Source organism: Electrophorus electricus, chromosome 1 (assembly GCF_041902795.1).
Source record: "Electrophorus electricus isolate QZ-2024a chromosome 1, ASM4190279v1, whole genome shotgun sequence".
In the NCBI taxonomy this organism is placed as follows: Eukaryota; Metazoa; Chordata; class Actinopteri; order Gymnotiformes; family Gymnotidae; genus Electrophorus; species Electrophorus electricus.
The window spans coordinates 13,438,343-13,450,542 of NC_137497.1; the positions used below are offsets into that span (position 1 = coordinate 13,438,343).

Genomic DNA, 12,200 nt, shown 5'->3' on the forward strand with positions numbered 1-12,200 from the left:
CTGACAGGATATATAGACACATGCGGAGAGAGAATAAGGCACCATAAAACCCATAAACATGTAAATTACATAGAATAAGTTTCAGTATGTAAATTCTCCCTAAGGTGTTTACAACATGTAGACAGTGGAAGGATTTTTGATGTGCTTGTAATGGTAGCAGTTCCTGGGATGAGCAGAGACTGGACATTGAGACCGCTTCCAAACGCACAACAGCCTTGACAGACACATACGACTGCTCCCTGCTTTCATAGACCCAGTCAATGCAAACACCAGGAATTATAGGCAGAGGCATATCAGAATAGCGGCAAATGAATAAGAACAACAGGGTGCCTTTGTAACACGTTTCAAGTAGAAACTACTACTGTGTAAATGATCTATCATATGTCAGGTTTATATATGCTTATATTGTGTGGTATTTGGAATTTCTAACCGTCATTTGAAAATTAAGTACCAGAATCCTTTATCATTTTATTTGAAACTGTATGATATTTAGCTTACTTTGAGCTCTGTTTTCAGACATATAGCGACGTGTGCGGTGTATGTATGAATATCAAAGTCTTTATCATCACAGTGCACTACTGAGATTCTTGTAAAAGGAGTTTGAGTTACCTCCAAAATGGAGGCACTGTGTACTGTATTCACCCACCGACATCGAGTGCTGTATACTAATTCGGGGGGAACTCCAGTTGTAAATTTGTTGACTTCTCACTTACTTAAAAAATGGAATAAAGCGACTTGACTTTAAGATGAATGAAAATGTAGTCTCCAAAGATGGTGCTTCTCAGGGCTGCAGTCGTGTGTGTTTACCGTGCGAACTCCTCTGTCTGTCGTTCCCGTTTATTTCCATTACACCGCTTACCTGATGTGGGTCACCACAGTCATGTGTTGTCTCTGTGATTTATAAAGCGGTCCGCTGATGACATGTAAATTCTTCCATCCAAAGATGACAGACAAGGCATCGACAACTTCATCAAGTATTTGTGAAGGCCACAAAGACTAGTATATTTACTATTTAATGCTGCGTAACTTGGCTATCTGCTAACAGTACAGTTCCATTAACAGCGAGTTAATGTCGTTCAGCATAAAGGATTTTTATTCCAGTACAAATGAACAAAATTGCTTTGATTTCCTTGAGATATACTACATACCAAGCGAAGCAAATCTTTAAAAACAAATTTAGAAAAACCTCTGACCTGTTGGATTAATATACAAGCAGGAAATGTTCTGGTCAATACTTTGCTAGCTAGCTAATGTTTGCTAACTAGCTAGTGTTAACACAGACTTGCCAGTCAGACCTGAGCGTTTTGTCATTTTTCATGTTGACTTATTTCACCTGATCAGTCATTGATGGAAAAATGATATGTTAAATTATATGCTGATGGTGTAGGGATCTGTGCTGTGTGTCTACGGATAGAGGGTAAGTGTCCTCCTTTATTTTCCTTACTAAATATTTGCAATTGGAGAATAAAAAATAAGGTAAGTCCATTTGGTGGTAATCTGTGTGTGTGTGTGTGTGTGTGTGTGTGTGTGTGTGTGTGTGTGTGTGTCCCTGCTGCTCCTGAGGTTTCCATGCATCTTAACCCTGGAGAATCTCTTATCCTGGTTGGTCCCATCTCAGTGCTAGTTGAGATGTTTAACAGGACATTGGAGTTGGGCGAGGGGGTGATATTGGGTTTAGAGGAGTTGGAGGGGTGGGGTGGTATTGGGGTTACAGGGTTGGGGGCGGGGTAATATTGGGGTTAGAGGACTGGGAAAGCATAATGGAAAACAGTCCGGCTTCAAGGCACCAAAGTCATGCATCACTAATCTGGACTAAAAGGGGTGTGGTCTCATTGTCTGATTTCTGTTCTTATTCTATATTTTATCTTATTATTTAATGACTTTTTAAACTCGACTTTCTTATTGTCTTTCAGTGCCTGTATCAGCCTTCTCTTCAGTAAAGGTGAAGCTTCATGACGATGCTACTCTCCCATGTACTCAGACGTGTTCACGTCTGGTCACATGGACTGTGTCCCATAAACCACGTGGCATTCTTGCTCAGTGTGACCAGACATCTTGCCAGTCAGAGGAGAGATTTCACATTTCACATGATCAGTACCTGAAGGGAGATCCTCACCATCACTGATGCTGATTACAGTAAGAGGACCTGGTACACCTGAGCCTGTAGTGGTAAAGTCTACAGATAGAGAGTGTGTCCAGTTATTACCCAGTTATTGTTACTAAACCATTATTTATGTGGACAGACAGAACTTTATATATCTGGGTAAATAAAGTAGAACATAGAAAACTTCACAAACATCAGATATCTGAGGGAAAAGAGAAGGAGCTTGTATATAATGTTAAATGCTTATATCAGATTTGCAGTTCTGAGGTTACATGGTCAAATCAGTTGTATATTACAATGAAGTTTCTAATTATTTTTTTCCACAGCCTAGAGTTCCTCAGTTTAAGCCTGGTGAACCTCTGGTGCTGGATTAGCTAATGTCAGAGTCAGTGGAGGTGATTTCTAACAGCACAGGTGCAGCTGCTCCCTCTAGTGGACAGATCTGCACAGTAGATGGACACTCACTGAAGTGTGAACCTGAATGCATTCAGAAAGCATCACTCATCTTTGCTGTTGGGCTGAGAGGAACAGCTCCATCAGAGACACTAAGAATGAAGAGATTATTCAGACATACACAGTTACTGTGATTTTAACGTTGCCTAGTTACTTTATGTTGGGGAGGGGGGTGTGCGTGTTGTCAGTAACCATGTTTACATGCACATTCGTGGTTCAATATTAGTTTGACTATGAATGCTAGGATCATGTAAACAGCATGGACTGAGTGTCATAGTTTGAGGTCTTGGTCTTAGTTGAGGTCCTGTTTATCTAAGCAAATCCCCAATAAAGCATGTGGACCTGCTTGATTTTCACTGGACTCTGAGGTGGATTCTCACACAGACACTCTTGGATCCAGCCACTGATGTTTTATGGCACTTGGTGTGATGCCTGCTTACTGATTCTGTAAGGTGGTCTTAAACCCAGGTCAGCTTGGTGATGATACCAACAGCCTACTGGGTGAGCAACCACACTCTAACAATGGTCAGGTAAAACAAAAGGAAAAACTAAACACCACGCCGAGTGTGGAAAAAAGGGAGAGCAAAGGATGCCAAGGGAAGAAATGGCAACCCCGATGCACTGGGGAAAACTCAAACTAAAACTTCCCAAACAAAACCAGAAAATGGGGAGAAACTTGAATGGCTAAGGGAAGCCCCTGGAGAGAGACAGACTTGAGAGGGAAAACTGGAGATAGAAGGGGATGTGTAAAAACACATCACAGAAGTGAGGGGTAGCACAAGCGCTCACAGACCTCAATACCTCAAGTTACCAGCAAGGAGCTTTGCTCAGAACTTTAGCAAAGACCCAGCACAGAATAATTCATTCACTGGGCTTATATAAGGTCTAGCCCAGCTGTTGGGTGTTAAGCCTGATTAGTGGCGTGGTTGACTCAAGGCCTCCCTCTGGTGGCCGGAAGGGGTCTCGGCCTGGTGCCCACCCTTACAGATACCAAAACAATCATGAGTGATTGAGTGGGAAAAATTAAAGTGTTTGTATTTGAAGGTGTTACAACTCTGTTTGTGTTATGGGTAGGGTTGTTTGTGCTTGTTTACATCCCCTTCTTGATGCTCCTCCTCCACCTGATCAACTCTTCTGTCCTGTGCTGGAATTGTCCTGGGCTGTTGTGTTGTGTCTTGATTGTCTGTCTCATTCTACCTCATGCATAAGCGGAAGCCCGGGAAGAAGCGACAGACAGAGATTCATCTCCAGTTTTACTGTGGCTGGTTTTGTTTGTTCAGTGAGCGTTGTTTGCTGATTATTGTGTTTTTGGTCCTCTGCTGGTTAAATCATTCTAACATTGCTTTTCTGGGAATGTTTGCTGTTGTACATGACATTCTGTGTATAGAGTATTATAATAATCCTGTGTGAATTGTTGTCGGGAAATAGGAAGTTTGATGCCTTTTTTATTTGCTCCATTCTTTACCTGTGTGTATTCATTTTTGGGAGTTAGGGAAGGATATTGTACTTAATTTTGTTTGTGTTCAGTTGGGACAGTTGGTTCTTTTGTGCAGCAGGGCTTGGTGGGTGGCATGTTTGCCTCTCAGCCTTTGAGTCCCTATCTGGGTGGAGTTTCCATGTTCTTCCTGTGTCTGCGTAGATTTCCTCTGGGTTCCTCCCAAAAACATGGAGGTTAGGTTGACTGGATCCTCTAAAACTGTCCTGTATCAATGTGAGTTGTGTATGCATGTACATATAGATAGAGGTGTGTGTGCGTGTGTTTGTTTATGTTCAGTGATGGTTGGTGCTCTATATGTGTGTATATGTCCAGCTATGGGTGGTGCTCTGTGTGTGTGTATATGTCCAGCTATGGGTGGTGCTCTGTGTGTGTGTATATGTCTAGCTATGGGTGGTGCTCTGTGTGTGTGTATATGTCCAGCTATGGGTGGTGCTCTGTGTGTGTGTATATGTCCAGCTATGGGTGGTGCTCTGTGTGTGTATATGTCCAGCTATGGGTGGTGCTCTGTGTGTGTGTATATGTCCAGCTATGGGTGCTGCTCTCTGTGTGTGAATGTCCAGCTATGGGTGGTGCTCTACGTATGTGTGTATATGTCCAGCTATGGGTGCTGCTCTCTGTGTGTGTGTATATGTCCAGCTATGGGTGTTGCTCTACGTATGTGTGTATATGTCCAGCTATGGGTGGTGCTCTACGTATGTGTGTATATGTCCAGCTATGGGTGCTGCTCTACGTATGTGTGTATATGTCCAGCTATGGGTGCTGCTCTACGTATGTGTGTATATGTCCAGCTATGGGTGCTGCTCTACGTATGTGTGTATATGTCCAGCTATGGGTGCTGCTCTACGTGTGTGTGTATGTCCAGCTATGGGTGCTGCTCTACGTATGTGTGTATATGTCCAGCTATGGGTGGTGCTCTGTGTGTGTGTATATGTCCAGCTATGGGTGCTGCTCTGTGTGTGTGTGTATATGTCCAGCTATGGGTGGTGCTCTACGTATGTGTGTATGTCCAGCTATGGGTGCTGCTCTACGTATGTGTGTATATGTCCAGCTATGGGTGGTGCTCTACGTATGTGTGTATATGTCCAGCTATGGGTGCTGCTCTACGTGTGTGTGTACATGTCCAGCTATGGGTGCTGCTCTACGTATGTGTGTATGTCCAGCTATGGGTGCTGCTCTGCGTGTGTGTGTATATGTCCAGCTATGGGTGCTGCTCTACGTATGTGTGCATATGTCCAGCTATGGGTGCTGCTCTACGTATGTGTGTATATGTCCAGCTATGGGTGCTGCTCTACGTATGTGTGTATGTCCAGCTATGGGTGCTGCTCTACGTATGTGTATATGTCCAGCTATGGGTGCTGCTCTACGTATGTGTGTATATGTCCAGCTATGGGTGCTGCTCTACGTATGTGTGTATATGTCCAGCTATGGGTGCTGCTCTACGTATGTGTGTATATGTCCAGCTATGGGTGCTGCTCTACGTATGTGTGTATATGTCCAGCTATGGGTGCTGCTCTACGTATGTGTGTATATGTCCAGCTATGGGTGCTGCTCTACGTATGTGTATATGTCCAGCTATGGGTGGTGCTCTACGTATGTGTGTATATGTCCAGCTATGGGTGCTGCTCTACGTATGTGTGTATATGTCCAGCTATGGGTGCTGCTCTACGTATGTGTGTATATGTCCAGCTATGGGTGCTGCTCTACGTATGTGTGTATATGTCCAGCTATGGGTGCTGCTCTACGTATGTGTGTATATGTCCAGCTATGGGTGCTGCTCTACGTATGTGTATATGTCCAGCTATGGGTGGTGCTCTACGTATGTGTGTGTATGTCCAGCTATGGGTGCTGCTCTACGTATGTGTGTGTATATGTCCAGCTATGGGTGCTGCTCTACGTATGTGTGTATATGTCCAGCTATGGGTGGTGCTCTACGTATGTGTATATGTCCAGCTATGGGTGCTGCTCTACGTATGTGTATATGTCCAGCTATGGGTGCTGCTCTGTGTGTGTGTGTATATGTCCAGCTATGGGTGGTGCTCTACGTATGTGTGTATATGTCCAGCTATGGGTGCTGCTCTACGTATGTGTGTATGTCCAGCTATGGGTGCTGCTCTGTCCTGGTCTGAACCTCCTCCCCTTCCCCTGCACCCTTCAGTCCCACAGGGGTCTGTGGTTTCTGACAGACTGTGTGTGTAAATTGGCTGCCGCTTCTCATCAGTCTATCAGTGATTTGAGAATAAAAGCTGATTTCTGTCTGTAAAGTGTCCTTGAGTTTGAGAAAGGTGCTAAATAAATGTAACCAATAATAATAATAATAATAATAATAATAATAATAATAATAATAATAGTAGTTTTATTTCTAGTGTGTCTTATGTTTTTCTTTTTTTTTAGTTTGGCCTTGTCTGCTCCTGAAGCTCAATCCCTCTACAGCCGACCCTCAATAAATCAACAAACACTTCAGCCTCAATACCACTGTTTACTGTAGTAATTATGCTGTGTGTTAATAAGTAAATGTAGTCAGTGAAGGTGCAGTAATTATGCTGTGTGTTAATATGTAAATGTAGTCAGTGATGGTGCAGTAATTATGCTGTGTGTTAATATGACAGACTGGAGCTTCAGCAGTGATCATAGTTATGACGGAGCACAGGTGGTGATCAGGGTGGTGGTTGTTGTTGTTGTTGTTGTTGTTGTTGTGTACACCCCCCCCCCCCTTTGTGTAGCTCATTCTCTCCACTGGTTCATTCACTTTGAACTCTGAGTATGTTTCTATTCTACATTTACAACAATATCTCTCTACAAGATCCAGATTTGTTTTAGTTTGATTTCTAAACAGTTCTCCATCACTGTACTAGTTACTTCCTGATTGAATTTGATTGAATTTGATCCCACAATCCCTCTTGATCTTGTCACAGTGACCAATCTTGTACATACACATATAATTATAACTCTGTATGTTTAAATACACACACACACACAGATCCGCACTGCCTTTCTCTGTCCCATTCAGGGGTCAAAGATCAGTGTATGTATACATGATTAGAGCGCTCCTGAAGCTCACCTGGTAGAGCAGGTACAGTAAGATTTGATCCTCAGAGAGGACACATGCTGTCATATTGATGAATATGTATCAATCACTATAAGAGGATCTGCCCAGTACTGTAAATATGTTTATGGAAATATTACTATGCGATCCTGTGATGTAATTTAATGCAACTGTAAATACTTTTGTCAAGTCATGGAAAAACAGACAATTTTGTCTGTAGTATCTTTGAATAGTTTAAATAGTTTAGTTGCCATTTGTCAACATGTTTTATTTAAGAGTTCCCCTTATTGTTCAGGTTATTGTAATGGTGAGCGGTAATGAGGTGGTCGCATGTGCGGAGGAGAGCGAGATTTCTTAGGGGCAAATCCAGAGTTGTAGTCAGAGTAGTCCAGGGTCCTAGAATACATAACAAAAACAAGGGCTAGGATAACAAAGCCTAGGAAACACAAACCAAAAGCACACGAAGGCAAACAGGGAAAGCAGCTATAACAGAAAGAAGTAACATACGGAGTTAAGGAAAAACAAAACAGCTAGAATCAAACAGGCTAACATAAACAGAGGCTTAGAAACAAAGACAAGCTTGCAATACATGCAATACATGCAATACATGCAATACATGCAATATATTCCACACAAACACACGCAATGAACAGCAAAAACACAGGGAACCAGACAGGGTTTCAATACTTGAACTAATGAACACTAAACAAGGCGCAGATGCAAATCATGAACAGTGAAAACCAAAACAGGGACTGGAACAGGACTGGAAAAGTGAAACATGAGAAAGGAAACCATAGAGACGGACAATAGGAAGGACCAAACAAGACATTTATTCATGACATACATTCTGTTTCACAAGTGATGGGCACTATGTCCACAAACTGGACAACAGACTAAAGCAAACCAGGGGGAAAGAGAAGAAGAAAACACATCTGAGAAATTCATCTCATGCGGTTGTGAATCCAGATTAGATTACAATAAACATCTTACGAGGCTTGTTTTAAATTTCATAGTTGAATTTCCTCTCAACTAAAACAAAACATTTATTTTTTAAATATCTGCTGTGGAATTCCCTACATGTTCATGTGAGTCGGGTAGAATGTCAGGCTTTCTTGTTAATGCTTCCTTGATGTTTTTAATATGGTGCACCTCCTAGTTTGAGTGGCTCACACCCCTCACTTCTACTCCTCATTCTCACCCTTCACTCCTATTTACTCTCTCACCCCTCACTCTCACTTCTCATTCTCACCCCTCACTCCTACTTACTCTCTCACCCCTCACACCTACCCACTTTCACCCCTCACTATCACTGCTCACTCCTACTCCTCACTCACCCATCACTCCTACTCACTCTCACACCTCACTCTCACTCATCACTCCTACTCCTTACTTTCACCCCCCTCCTCAATCTCACCCCTCACTCTCTCCCCTCATTCCTACTCACTGTCAACCCTCACTCTCACTCCTACTCCTCACTCTCACCCCTCACTCCTACTCACTCTCACCCCTCACTCCTACTCACTCTCATCCCTCACTCTCACCTCTCACTCTCACCCCACACTCCTACTCCTCACTCTCACCCTTCACTCCTACTCCTCACTCCAAGTGAGATACTAGTGATGGCCCCTACTGTGCCGAGGCTTCGGAGCACATGTCGAGAGCTCCAGGAAGTCTTTTATGAAACATGTATCGAGGCTTGCTTCTTTAAGGATGAATGACATCACTGATGATGCCTGAAACCTCACTGGTTCAGGAAGCATTTCGAGTGTTGGCACAATTTATGAACACACATAAAGCGCAATGGATCCATGCAAAATTTGCATGTTTGTGTTCTGTCAATTTGCCTGTGACATTGATGAGCTTGTTTTCATGGAGCCTGCTAAAAGGAAAAGGGTTTCCCCTGTATGGAAACACTTTGAGCAGATCTCTACAAATAAGGTATTGCACATAATATGCCTGTAAATAATGAAATGTGTTACTACTATAATATTCACAAGGCATTTTTTTTTTCCATTCCAAACCACTGGGATACAACAACAACATGTCATCTGTGTTATTGTACTTGTCATGTATAATGAGGGGGATAGAGTTGGATCCAGCCAAGGTGGGTATGGGTTTCCAATTTTCATATTTGTTAATCAACCATGATAATAATGACATTGACCACGATGCTACATTCATCACACACATCAAAAAATAAAAACAAAACATGTGCACATGTTCATGTAATGACTTCTGACATGCAAATACTGTAATTAAACCATAACCTAATTTAATTTTATTCACTGTTAACATTAATATGCATATATATATATATATATATATATATATATATATATATATATATATATATATATATATATATATATATATATATATATAAAATATAATGTGTATATACTGTGTATATATATATTTATATACTGCATTATTCTCTGCACCTTACATGTTATTTGCAGTTTGGATTGGATTACAAAGTGTAAAAATGACAAAGTGTAATCTAATCTTTACAAAGCAGTGACCAGAAAGGAAGAGCTGGATGAGGCTTTGGTCTTCATGATTGTTAGAGACACACAGCCATTTAGCACAGTTGAGGATAAAGGCTTCAGGGATTTAGTAGCAAAATTTGATCCAATCTATATTTTCCCAACTAGGAAAGTATGTGTGGTGACATGGATAAATTATGAGAGTAGTATTAAAAAAATAATATTTTCTTCCTTCCCTTTAGACCGCAAAGGCCATGGTTGAGACCAAATATCAACAAGAGAAAGAGAAGACCAAAGTTGAGGTCCAGAAAGTTCCTGCAGTGAGTGTGACAGCAGACAAACTACTTGGCTGTGACCTGCCATTTTATAGATGACAACACATGACTGAAGTCCACATTACTCGGTGTAGTGAAATTCCCACAGGCGCACACAGCTGAAAATTTGGCCTGTGTGAAATCCTCTCTTATGGAAGAATGGGAAATAAAATCCAAAGTAACATGTCTAGTTACTGATGGCGCATCTGATATGATTGCCTGTGGTAAACAGCTGAAGCTGCATCATGCCTTCTGCATTGCTTACACCCTGAAAATAGTTGTTAAAAAAGCTCTTGAACTAACCCCAGTGCTGTCTGCCATTCCTACAAAGGCAAGGAAGCTGGTGGGCTATTTTAGAAGCAGCACAACTGTCAAAGTTAGTAACATTATTTTCACATTTGTTTACACATTGTTTTATATTGCTACATATGTAACGTTTAGGTTTTTATTGTTAAAGGAGAAGCTGGACCTTGTTCAAGAGCATATGGGAAAACCAAAAAAGAAACTGATTCAGGAGGTTGAAACAAGGTGGTACAGCAGCTTTCAAATGCTGGAGCGATTAGTAGAACTCAGGGAGCCTGTAAGCATTGGCAGGCTTACAAACTGGTATTCCTGCGCTGACCTCTGATGAGTACAATAATGTTTGTGAGCTCCTGTCTATACTGTCTCCTTTTCACACGGCCACTGTGGTGCTGTCAGAGGAGAAAAAGGTATCTGGCTCCAAAGTGGTGTTATTATTGAAAATGGTGGAAAAGATGCTCCAGGAAGAGGCAGCAAAGGCAACGGTCCCAGTAGCTAGTGAACTGGGAGAGACCTCATCAGGCTCCTTAGGGAAAAGCTCCACACAGCATGAGCATTATATCACTGGCAATGCTACTAGACCCAAGATACAAATCACTTGGATCCTTTAGCCCAAAAAAGGCAGATAAAGGAATAAAACAACTCACCTTTGAATGTACCAATGTAATAGGGTCTAGACAGTCACATTCAATACCAGCTGCAGCTTCAACATCACAAGATGCTGTAGCTGAAAGACCTGGTTAATATTTTTGCATTGGATTAAAGTCAATTTCAGAGTTATGACCTCATTCATATTATCTGGTTTTGCTTCTCAGGAAACAAACTGTGGTGTGATTTTGATGCCACATTCATGGAGGCCAGAAGAACACACAATGTCACTGCTGATGCCACAGTTGAAGTGCAGACCTGGCAGAACTGAAGAAAAGCAGAACACAGGGTCCCCTCCAGTACTGGGAGAGGCAGAGGTGCATATATCCAAATCTCTACAGGTTTGCTGTGGGATACTTGTGCACCTCTGCCTCCTCAGTACCATGTGAAAGTGTTTTCTTCAAAGCCAGGGAAGTGATTTTCAAACAGAGAAACCAACTGAGTCCAAGCACAGTGGAAAAAATATTATTTCTTAATAAAAGTGAATAAAGTCACCACAGTATTCATAAGCATAACCATTTTCCCATCTTTGAAAAACACTGCAACAGTCTTAAAAACATCTCAACATAAACATCTCATGTCCTATTTGGTTTATTTAAACATTGACTGAAATCAACCTGTTTTTTGACACTAGTAGACCTCCAAAACCATTAACTACACATCAAAAACAGATTAGATGAATGAATGAACCACACAAAATCATATTAAGGTGTTTTTATTTCTATTGTTGGCAGTGACTATTCCCATGCTGTCACTGGTGCAAAACAGCCAAGAGATCCATCACAAATAGTTGAAATGACAATAAAGGTTTAGCCAGCAGGGGGGTTTGTGTGCACATGAAGCCTCCAGATATGAACCTTTTTTTGAACCAATTGGATGGAAAGCTTCAAGGATTCATCTGGCAATCACTACAAAAACAAACAAAAATGTTTTAAAAAATAGAATTTAGCATTTACAAGTTACAAGTTCAATAAAAAAAATCAGCAATCATAAATTCCCTAAAATAAGTCAACATCAAAACTCCACTCTTGAAATTTCCTTTGGAAACTAATACAAGGAAAAACAGGAAATTGGGTGATGTCACTTCCTGTCTTTAAGCAGGAAAATTCCCCATAAAGCTCCCCTTCAAAGACAACATGGAAGACTCTACACAAAAAAATCACAGGTAAGTTCATTTTTCTTGCTAACTATATTCATTCTGTTCCTTCTACCAGGGGAGCCAAGTCTGTCTCTCACTCATACACACACACACACACACACACACTCACATTAACAAGCAATTGATTTTTTACATGTTTATATATCATCACAGGTACAGAGATATTATTTTTTATTTTATGTTTCTTTTGAAAAT

The 12,200-nt window shown here is 41.4% G+C and overlaps 1 long non-coding RNA gene across 1 annotated transcript; it reads left to right on the forward strand.

The window, feature by feature from the left end:
* The first annotated feature begins 9,135 nt into the window (after nt 1-9,135).
* On the forward strand, nt 9,136-11,191 carry LOC145657108 (uncharacterized). The gene is made up of 3 exons (XR_014122958.1): nt 9,136-9,202; nt 9,827-9,904; nt 11,014-11,191. It is a non-coding gene; the product is annotated as an uncharacterized LOC145657108 (long non-coding RNA).
* The last annotated feature ends 1,009 nt before the right edge of the window (nt 11,192-12,200 follow it).